This window comes from Arachis hypogaea, chromosome 10 (genome assembly GCF_003086295.3).
Source record: "Arachis hypogaea cultivar Tifrunner chromosome 10, arahy.Tifrunner.gnm2.J5K5, whole genome shotgun sequence".
In the NCBI taxonomy this organism is placed as follows: domain Eukaryota; kingdom Viridiplantae; phylum Streptophyta; class Magnoliopsida; order Fabales; family Fabaceae; genus Arachis; species Arachis hypogaea.
In genome coordinates, this window is record NC_092045.1 from 101,370,829 (window position 1) to 101,378,965 (window position 8,137).

The window sequence follows — 8,137 nt, forward strand, 5'->3', positions numbered from 1 at the left end:
ACAGACTTTGAGAAATCATATTGACTTGTTGGGTCAATATTTTGTTCTGAGCCAATATGGCATTCAGAGTGTCAATCTCAAGAACCCCTTTCTTCTGACTAGTCCCATTGTTCACAGGATTTCTTTCAGAAGTGTACATGAATTGGTTATTTGCAACCATTTCAATCAGTTCTTGAGCTTCAGTAGGCGTCTTCTTTAGATGAAGAGATCCTCCTGCAGAGCTATCCAAAGACATCTTGGATAGTTCAGAGAGACCATCATAGAAAATACCTATGATGCTCCATTCAGAAAGCATATCAGAAGGACACTTTCTGATTAATTGTTTGTATCTTTCCCAAGCTTCATAGAGGGATTCTCCTTCCTTCTGTCTGAAGGTTTGGACTTCCACTCTAAGCTTACTCAATTTTTGAGGAGGAAAGAACTTTGCCAAGAAGGCATTGACTAGCTTTTCCCAAGAGTCTAGGCTTTCTTTAGGTTGAGAGTCCAACCATGTTCTAGCTCTGTCTCTTACAGCAAAAGGGAATAGCATAAGTCTGTAGACCTCAGGGTCAACCCCATTAGTCTTGACAGTGTCACAGATTTGCAAGAACTCAGCTAAGAACTGATGAGGATCTTCCAATGGAAGTCCATGGAACTTGCAATTCTGTTGCATTAGAGAAACTAATTGAGGCTTAAGCTCAAAGTTGTTTGCTCCAATGGCAGGGATAGAGATGCTTCTCCCATAGAAATCGGGAGTAGGTGCAGTAAAGTCACCCAGCACTTTCCTTTCATTGTTGGCATTGTTGTTTTCGGCTGCCATGTGTTCTTCTTCTTTGGAGAATTCGGTCAGGTCCTCTAAAGAGAGTTGTGCTTTGGCTTCTCTTAGCTTTCTCTTCAAGGTCCTTTCAGGTTCAGGATCAGCCTCAACAAGAATGCCTTTGTCTTTGCTCCTGCTCATATGAGAGAGAAGAGAACAAGAAATGTGGAATCCTCTATGTCACAGTATAGAGATTCTTTGAAGTGTCAGAGGAAAAGAAGAGTAGAAGACAGAAGTAGAAAATTCGAACTTATCAAAGGAGATGGAGTTCGAATTTTGCATTAAGGAATAGTGTTAGTCCATAAATAGAAGGATGTGAGAAGAAGGGAAGTGATTTTCGAAAATTAAGTAAAAATTTTGAAAACATTTTTGAAAAACATTACTTAATTTTCGAAAATGAAAGTGGGAAAGAAATAAAGTGATTTTTGAAAAAGATTTTGAAATTAGAAATCAAAAAGATTTGATTGAAGACTATTTTGAAAAAGATGTGGTTAAGAAAATATGATTGGTTTTAAAAAGATGTGATTGAGAAGATATGATTTGAAAAACATTAAAAAAACGATTTGATTTTGAAAATTAAAAACTTGACTAACAAGAAAAGATATGATTCAAATATTAAACCTTTCTCAACAGAAAAGGCAGCACAATTGAAATGTTGAATCAAATCATTAATTGACAGTAAGTATCTTTGAAAAAGGAAAGAAATTGATTTTGAAAAAGATTTTGATTGAAAAATTGATTTGAAAAAGATTTGATTTTGAAAAAGTTTGAAAACCTGAAAAAAATTGCATTGAAAAACAGAATCTTCCCCCTTGTGCCATCCTGGCGTTAAACGCCCAGAATGGTGCACATTCTGGCGTTTAACGCCCAAAACTATACCTTTTTGGGCGTTAAACGCCCAACCAGATACCCTGGCTGGCGTTTAAACGCCAGTCTGTCCTTCTTCACTGGGCGTTTTGAACGCCCAGCTTTTTCTGTGCAATTCCTCTACTGTATGTTCTGAATCTTCAATTCTCTGTATCATTGACTTGAGAAGACACAAATTAAAAATATTTTTGGATTTTTAATAAGAACAAATCAACTTGCAACAAGAATTAAATAACAATGCATGCAAGACACCAAACTTAGCAGTTTGTACACTACTGACACTTACAAAATGAAAATGCATATGAGACACACAAAACACTCAAGTCAATTGAATTCAAAGATCAGAGCACGAAAATTATCAAGAATTACTTGAAGATCCTTAAGACATATGAATGAATGCATGCAATTGACACCAAACTTAAGATGAGACACTAGACTCAAACAAGAAATTTTTGGATTTTATGATTTTGTAATTTTTTTTTTGTGATTTTCGAAAATTAGTGGAAAAAGGTATCAAAATTCTTAATGAGAATTCCAGGAATCATGCAATGCTAGTCTAAGACTCCGGTCCAGGAATTAGACATGGCTTCACAGCCAGCCAAGCTCTCAAAGAAAGCTTCGGTCCAAAACACTAGACATGGCCAAATGGCCAGCCAAGCCTTAGCAGATCACTGCTCCAAAAGCAAGATTGATAAAGATCAACAAGCTCTTGTGATGATAAGTTGAAACCTCGGTCCAATGAGATTAGACATGGCTTCTCAGCCAGCCAGACTTCAACAAATCATCATGAAACTCTAGAATTCATCTTCAAGAATTTCGAAAAAAATAAATGCCTAATCTAAGCAACAAGATGAACCGTCAGTTGTCCAAACTGAACAATCCCCGGCAACGGCGCCAAAAACTTGGTGCGCGAAATTGTGAACAATACTTTTCACAACTCTCATAATCCCCGGTCATGAACCCCAAAAACTTGGTAATTCAGTACCATGGCATTACACAACTTCGCACAACTAACCAGCAAGTGCACTGGGTCGTCCAAGTAATAAACCTTACGCGAGTAAGGGTCGATCCCACGGAGATTGTTAGTATGAAGCAAGCTATGGTCATCTTGTAAATCTTAGTCAGGCAAACTCAAATGGATATGATGATGAACGAAAATAAACAATAAGATAAAGATAGAGGTACTTATGTAATTCATTGGTAGAAACTTCAGATAAGCGCATGAAGATGCCTTCCCTTCCGTCTCTCTGCTTTCCTACTATCTTCATCCAATCCTTCTTACTCCTTTCCATGGCAAGCTCATGTAGGGTTTCACCGTTGTCAATGGCTACCTCCCATCCTCTCAGTGAAAACGCTGCCTATGCTCTGTCACAGCATGGGTAATCATCTGTCGGTTCTCGGTCAGGCCGGAATAGAATCCATCGATTCTTTTGCGTCTGTCACTAACGCCCCGCCTGCTAGGAGTTTGAAGCACGTCACAGTCATTCAATCATTGAATCCTACTCAGAATACCACAGACAAGGTTAGACCTTCCGGATTCTCTTGAATGCCGCCATCAGTTCTAGCCTATACCACGAAGACTCTGATCTCACGGAATGGTTGGCTCGTTTGTCAGACGAGCACTCGGTTGTCAGGCGATCAACCATGCATCGTGCAATCAGGAATCCAAGAGATATTCACCCAATCGAAGGTAGAACGGAGGTGGTTGTCAGTCACACGTTCATAGGTGAGAATGATGATGAGTGTCACGTATCATCACATTCATCAAGTTGAAGAACAAGTGATATCTTAGAACAAGAACAAGCGGAATTGAATGGAAGAACAATAGTAATTGCATTAATACTCGAGGTACAGCAGAGCTCCACACCTTAATCTATGGTGTGTAGAAGCTCCACCGTTGAAAATACATAAGAACAAGGTCTAGGCATGGCCGAATGGCCAGCCTCCCAATGATCTAAGATAGCATAAAATGAAGATAGCTACCCCTCGATGTCTCAATACAATAGTAAAAGGTCCTACTTATAGAAAACTAGTAGCCTAGGGTGTACAGAGATGAGTAAATGACATAAAAATCCACTTCCGGGCCCACTTGATGTGTGCTTGGGCTGAGCAATGAAGCATTTTCGTGCAGAGACTTCTCTTGGAGTTAAACGCCAGCTTTTATGCCAGTTTGGGCGTTTAACTCCCATTTTGGTGCCAGTTCCAGCGTTTAACGCTGGGATTTCTGAGGGTGACTTTGAACGCCGGTTTGGGCCATCAAATCTTGGGCAAAGTATGGACTATCATATATTGCTGGAAAGCCCAGGATGTCTACTTTCCAATTCCGTTGAGAGCGCGCCAATTGGGCTTCTGTAGCTCCAGAAAATCCACTTCGAGTGCAGGGAGGTCAGAATCCAACAGCATCTGCAGTCCTTTTTAGTCTCTGAATCAGATTTTTGCTCAGGTCCCTCAATTTCAGCCAGAAAATACCTGAAATCACAGAAAAATACACAAACTCATAGTAAAGTCCAGAAAAGTGAATTTTAACTAGAAACTAATAAAAATATACTAAAAACTAACTAGATCATACTAAAAACACACTAAAAATAATGCCAAAAAGCGTACAAATTATCCGCTCATCACTTGGGTTGTTGTGCCGGCTAGTCTTTAAGTTATTTTATAGCAATCCATTTTATTAGGACCTCGTCAGGTCCTTTCTATGGATCACTTTCTATAACTTCTTGCATTATTCTGTTTTCATCTTTGCCGATTTTGTAGAATTTGGGTTTTTAGCCCTCGTTTTTATCGTGATCGCGCTGTGAATTCGGTTTTCACTTTCTGTCGATCTGTAGCTTTACAATCGGGCGATGAATGTTTTCAGAATAATACGACTTGAGCATTTGTAGAGAATCTGAATAAATTTTATTAAAAGAAAATGCAAATATACATGAGGAGTTAATTTCCTAAGTCGGGTGGTTTGTAGGTCTTGGCAGGACACCTCGTTAAAAAACCTTTTTCAGGAAAAAAGAGTGTGCCTTGTCCAAGATCTTTTATCATCCCTAGCTATAGTACCTTCTTAGGTTGCAGGCGTGCCATGATCTAGGAAGCTCTCGCCCGTCGAGTTCGGAAAGCCTGTAGTAACCCTTTCCCAGTACTTCTATGACTCGGAAGGGTCCTTTCCAGTTTGCTGCCAGCTTTCCTTCTCCAGGTCAAGTTGTTCTTATATCGTTTCGGATTAGGATGAGGTCGTTTTCAGCAAAGGCCCGCTATATTACTTTTCGGTTGTATCTGGAGGCCATTTGTCGTTTCAGCGCCTCTTCCTTTATTCGAGCTTTTTCTCGAATTTCTGGAAGTAAGTCGAGCTCTTCCCTTTGAAGTTGGGAGTTGGCTTTTTTGCTAAAATGGATTACTCTGGGTGATCCTTCTTCGACCTCCACTGGGATCATTGCCTCCATTCCGTAGGCTAATCGGAAAGGTGACTCCTTTGTCATGGAATGTGAAGTCATTCGATATGCCCATAGGACTTGCGGGAGCTCTTCAGCCCAGGCTCCCTTTGCATCCTGTAATCTCCGTTTTAACCCTGCTAATATAACTTTGTTAGCAGCTTCAGCTTGCCCATTGGCTTGGGGGTGCTCAACAGAGGTGAATTGTTGTTTTATATTCAGGTCGACCGCTAGTTTTCTGAAGCCTGCGTCTGTGAACTGGGTACCATTGTCTGTAGTGATGGAGTATAGAACTCCGAACCTTGTGACAATGTTTCTATATAGGAATTTCTGACGTTTTTGAGCTGTGGCATTGGCTAGGGGTTCTGCTTCGATCCATTTTGTGAAGTAGTCTATTCCTGCTATGAGGAATTTGACTTGTCCTGATCCTTGAGGAAAAGGTCCGAGGAGATCGAGTCCCCATTTTGTGAATGGCCAAGGTGAGGTTACGCTGATGAGTTCCTCTGGCGGAGCGGTGTGGAAGTTGGCATGCTTTTGACATGGCGAACATGTCCTTACAAATTCTGTGGCTTCTTTTTGTAGAGTTGGCCAATAGAATCCTGCCCGAAGTACTTTTTTGGTGAGTGCTTGCGCTCTGAGGTGATTGCCACAAATGGCACTGTGTACTTCTTCTAGGATATCCTTAGTGTTGGAAGTCGGCACGCATTTTAGCAATGGTGTCGAAATTCCTCTTTTGTATAAATTATTATTTATGATGGTGTAGTATTATGCTTTCCGTTTTAACCTCTTTGCCTCTTTCTCATCTGTAGGGAGGGCTTCTGTTGTGAGGTAATTAATTATGGGGGTCATCCATCCCTGATCGCGACCTGTTATGGCTAGGACCTTTTCTTCTTCTGAGATTGATGGATTTTGTAGAATTTCTTGGATGAGGCTTCTATTGTTGCCTCCTGATTTGGTGCTGGCTAGTTTTGAGAGTGCATCGGCCCGGGCATTCTGTTCTTGGGGTATGTGTCGAATCTCATACTCTCTGAGTTGTCCGAGCTGTTCTCTGGTTTTGTCCAAGTACTTTTTCATAGTGGGATCTTTGGCTTGGTAGCTTCCTGTTATTTGTGAAGTGACTACCTGTGAGTCGCTGAAGATGATAAGTTTTTGAGCTCCAACCTCCCTAGCCAGCTTCAAACCAGCTAGTAGTGCCTCATATTTTGCTTGATTGTTTGAGGCAGGGAACCCAAATTTGAGGCAGAGTTCGATTTGGGTCCCCTGGTCGCTTTCAATTATTACGCTGCGCCACTTCCCATTTTATTTGAGGAGCCGTCCACGTATAGATTCCATTCTGCGGGGATTTTCGATGTGTCCGTAAATTCCACAATGAAGTTGGCCAGATATTGAGATTTGATGGCCGTCTGAGCTTCGTATTGAAGGTCGAATTCGGACAACTCGACTGCCCATTGCAAGATTCTGCCTACCAAGTTTGTTTTCTGTAAGATTCCTTTTATGGGCTGGTTGGTCCGAACTTTAATGGTGTGAGACTGGAAATATGAGCGAAGTCGTCGAGATATTATTATGAGAGCGTAAGCGAACTTTTCTATTTTCTAGTAGTTTTGCTCGGACCCTTGTAACGCTTTGCTGATAAAGTATATGGGTTGTTGCCCACTGTTGTCTTCTCAGACCAGTGCTGAGGCTATTGCCCGATTTTCCACTGCGAGGTACAAGATGAGTGGTTCTCCTTCCCGTGGCCGACTTAATATAGGTGGCCATCCCAGAAATTTTTTGAAGTCTTAGAAGGCTTGCTCGCATTCAGCTATCCATTCAAACTCCTTTCCCTTCCTTAGAATGGCGTAGAAGGGGAGAGATCTTATTGCTAATCCAGCCAGGAATCTGGACAAGGCTGCTAACCGCCCGTTGAGTTGTTATACCTCTTTGATACAAGTCGGGCTTTTCATGTCGAGTACGGCCCTGCACTTGTCCGGGTTTGCCTCAATTCCTCTCTGTGTGATTATAAAACCCAAGAATTTACCAGCTTCTACTGCGAAGGTATATTTCGTGGGATTGAGTCGCATGCCGTGTCGTCTTATGGTGTTGAATACTTGTGTCAGGTCGGATAATAATATCTCTTCGTTTTGCGTCTTCACTAGCATGTCGTCTACGTAGACCTCCATGATCTTTTCGATGTGATCCGAAAAAACTTTGTTCATTAATATTTGGTAAGTGGCTCCCACGTTTTTGAGACCGAAGGGCATAACGATGTAGCAGTAATTTGCCTTTGGGGTTAAGAAAGAGATTTTTTCCTGGTCGGGTGGGTACATTGGGATTTGGTTATATCCCGAGTATGCGTCCATAAAGGAGAGGTATTTGTATCCGGAGGAGGCATGTACCAGTACGTCGATGTTTGGGAGCGGATAAGGATCTTTCGGGTAAGCTTTGTTGAGATCGGTATAGTCGGTGCACATTCTCCACTTCCCATTTGACTTTTTTACCAAAATGACATTAGCAAGCCATAGCGGGTATTTGACTTCTTTTATGAAGCCTACCTCTAGTAGAGCTCGTACCTGTTCTTCCACCGCTTGAGAGCGTTCTGGTCCTAGCTTTCTGTGCCTTTGTTGTACCGGCCGAGATCTTGGGTAGACTGCTAGTTTGTGACACATTAGTTTGGGATCTATGCCTGGCATGTCTGCGGCCTTCCACGCAAAGAGGTCGGCGTTGTCGCGTAGGAACTGTATGAGTGATTCTTTTATGTCCCCTTTTAGGAGTGTGCCGATGTTGGTTGTTTGGTCCGGGGTGTTCCCGATCTGGATTTTTTCTATTTCTCCTTCAAGTTGTGGGCGGAGCTCCTCCCGCCTCCGAACTCCACCGTGCTCAATTGTGTGAAATTCTTCTCCTCTGCCTCTGAGGTTTAGACTTTCATTGTAACAGCGGCGCGCCATCTTCTGATCTGCCTTTACTGTAGCTATTCCACCTGCAGTTGGAAACTTCATGTATAGATGCAGAGTCAAGACTATTGCGCCGAGCTGATTTAACGTTGCCCGACTTATTAGGGCATTGTAGGCTGAGC

General features: G+C 41.9%; 1 non-coding gene across 1 annotated transcript; it reads left to right on the forward strand.

Annotated features, from left to right (window-relative positions):
- The first annotated feature begins 289 nt into the window (after positions 1-289).
- LOC112719303 (small nucleolar RNA R71) lies at positions 290-397 on the forward strand. The gene has a single exon (XR_003161609.1). It is a non-coding gene; the product is annotated as a small nucleolar RNA R71 (small nucleolar RNA).
- The last annotated feature ends 7,740 nt before the right edge of the window (positions 398-8,137 follow it).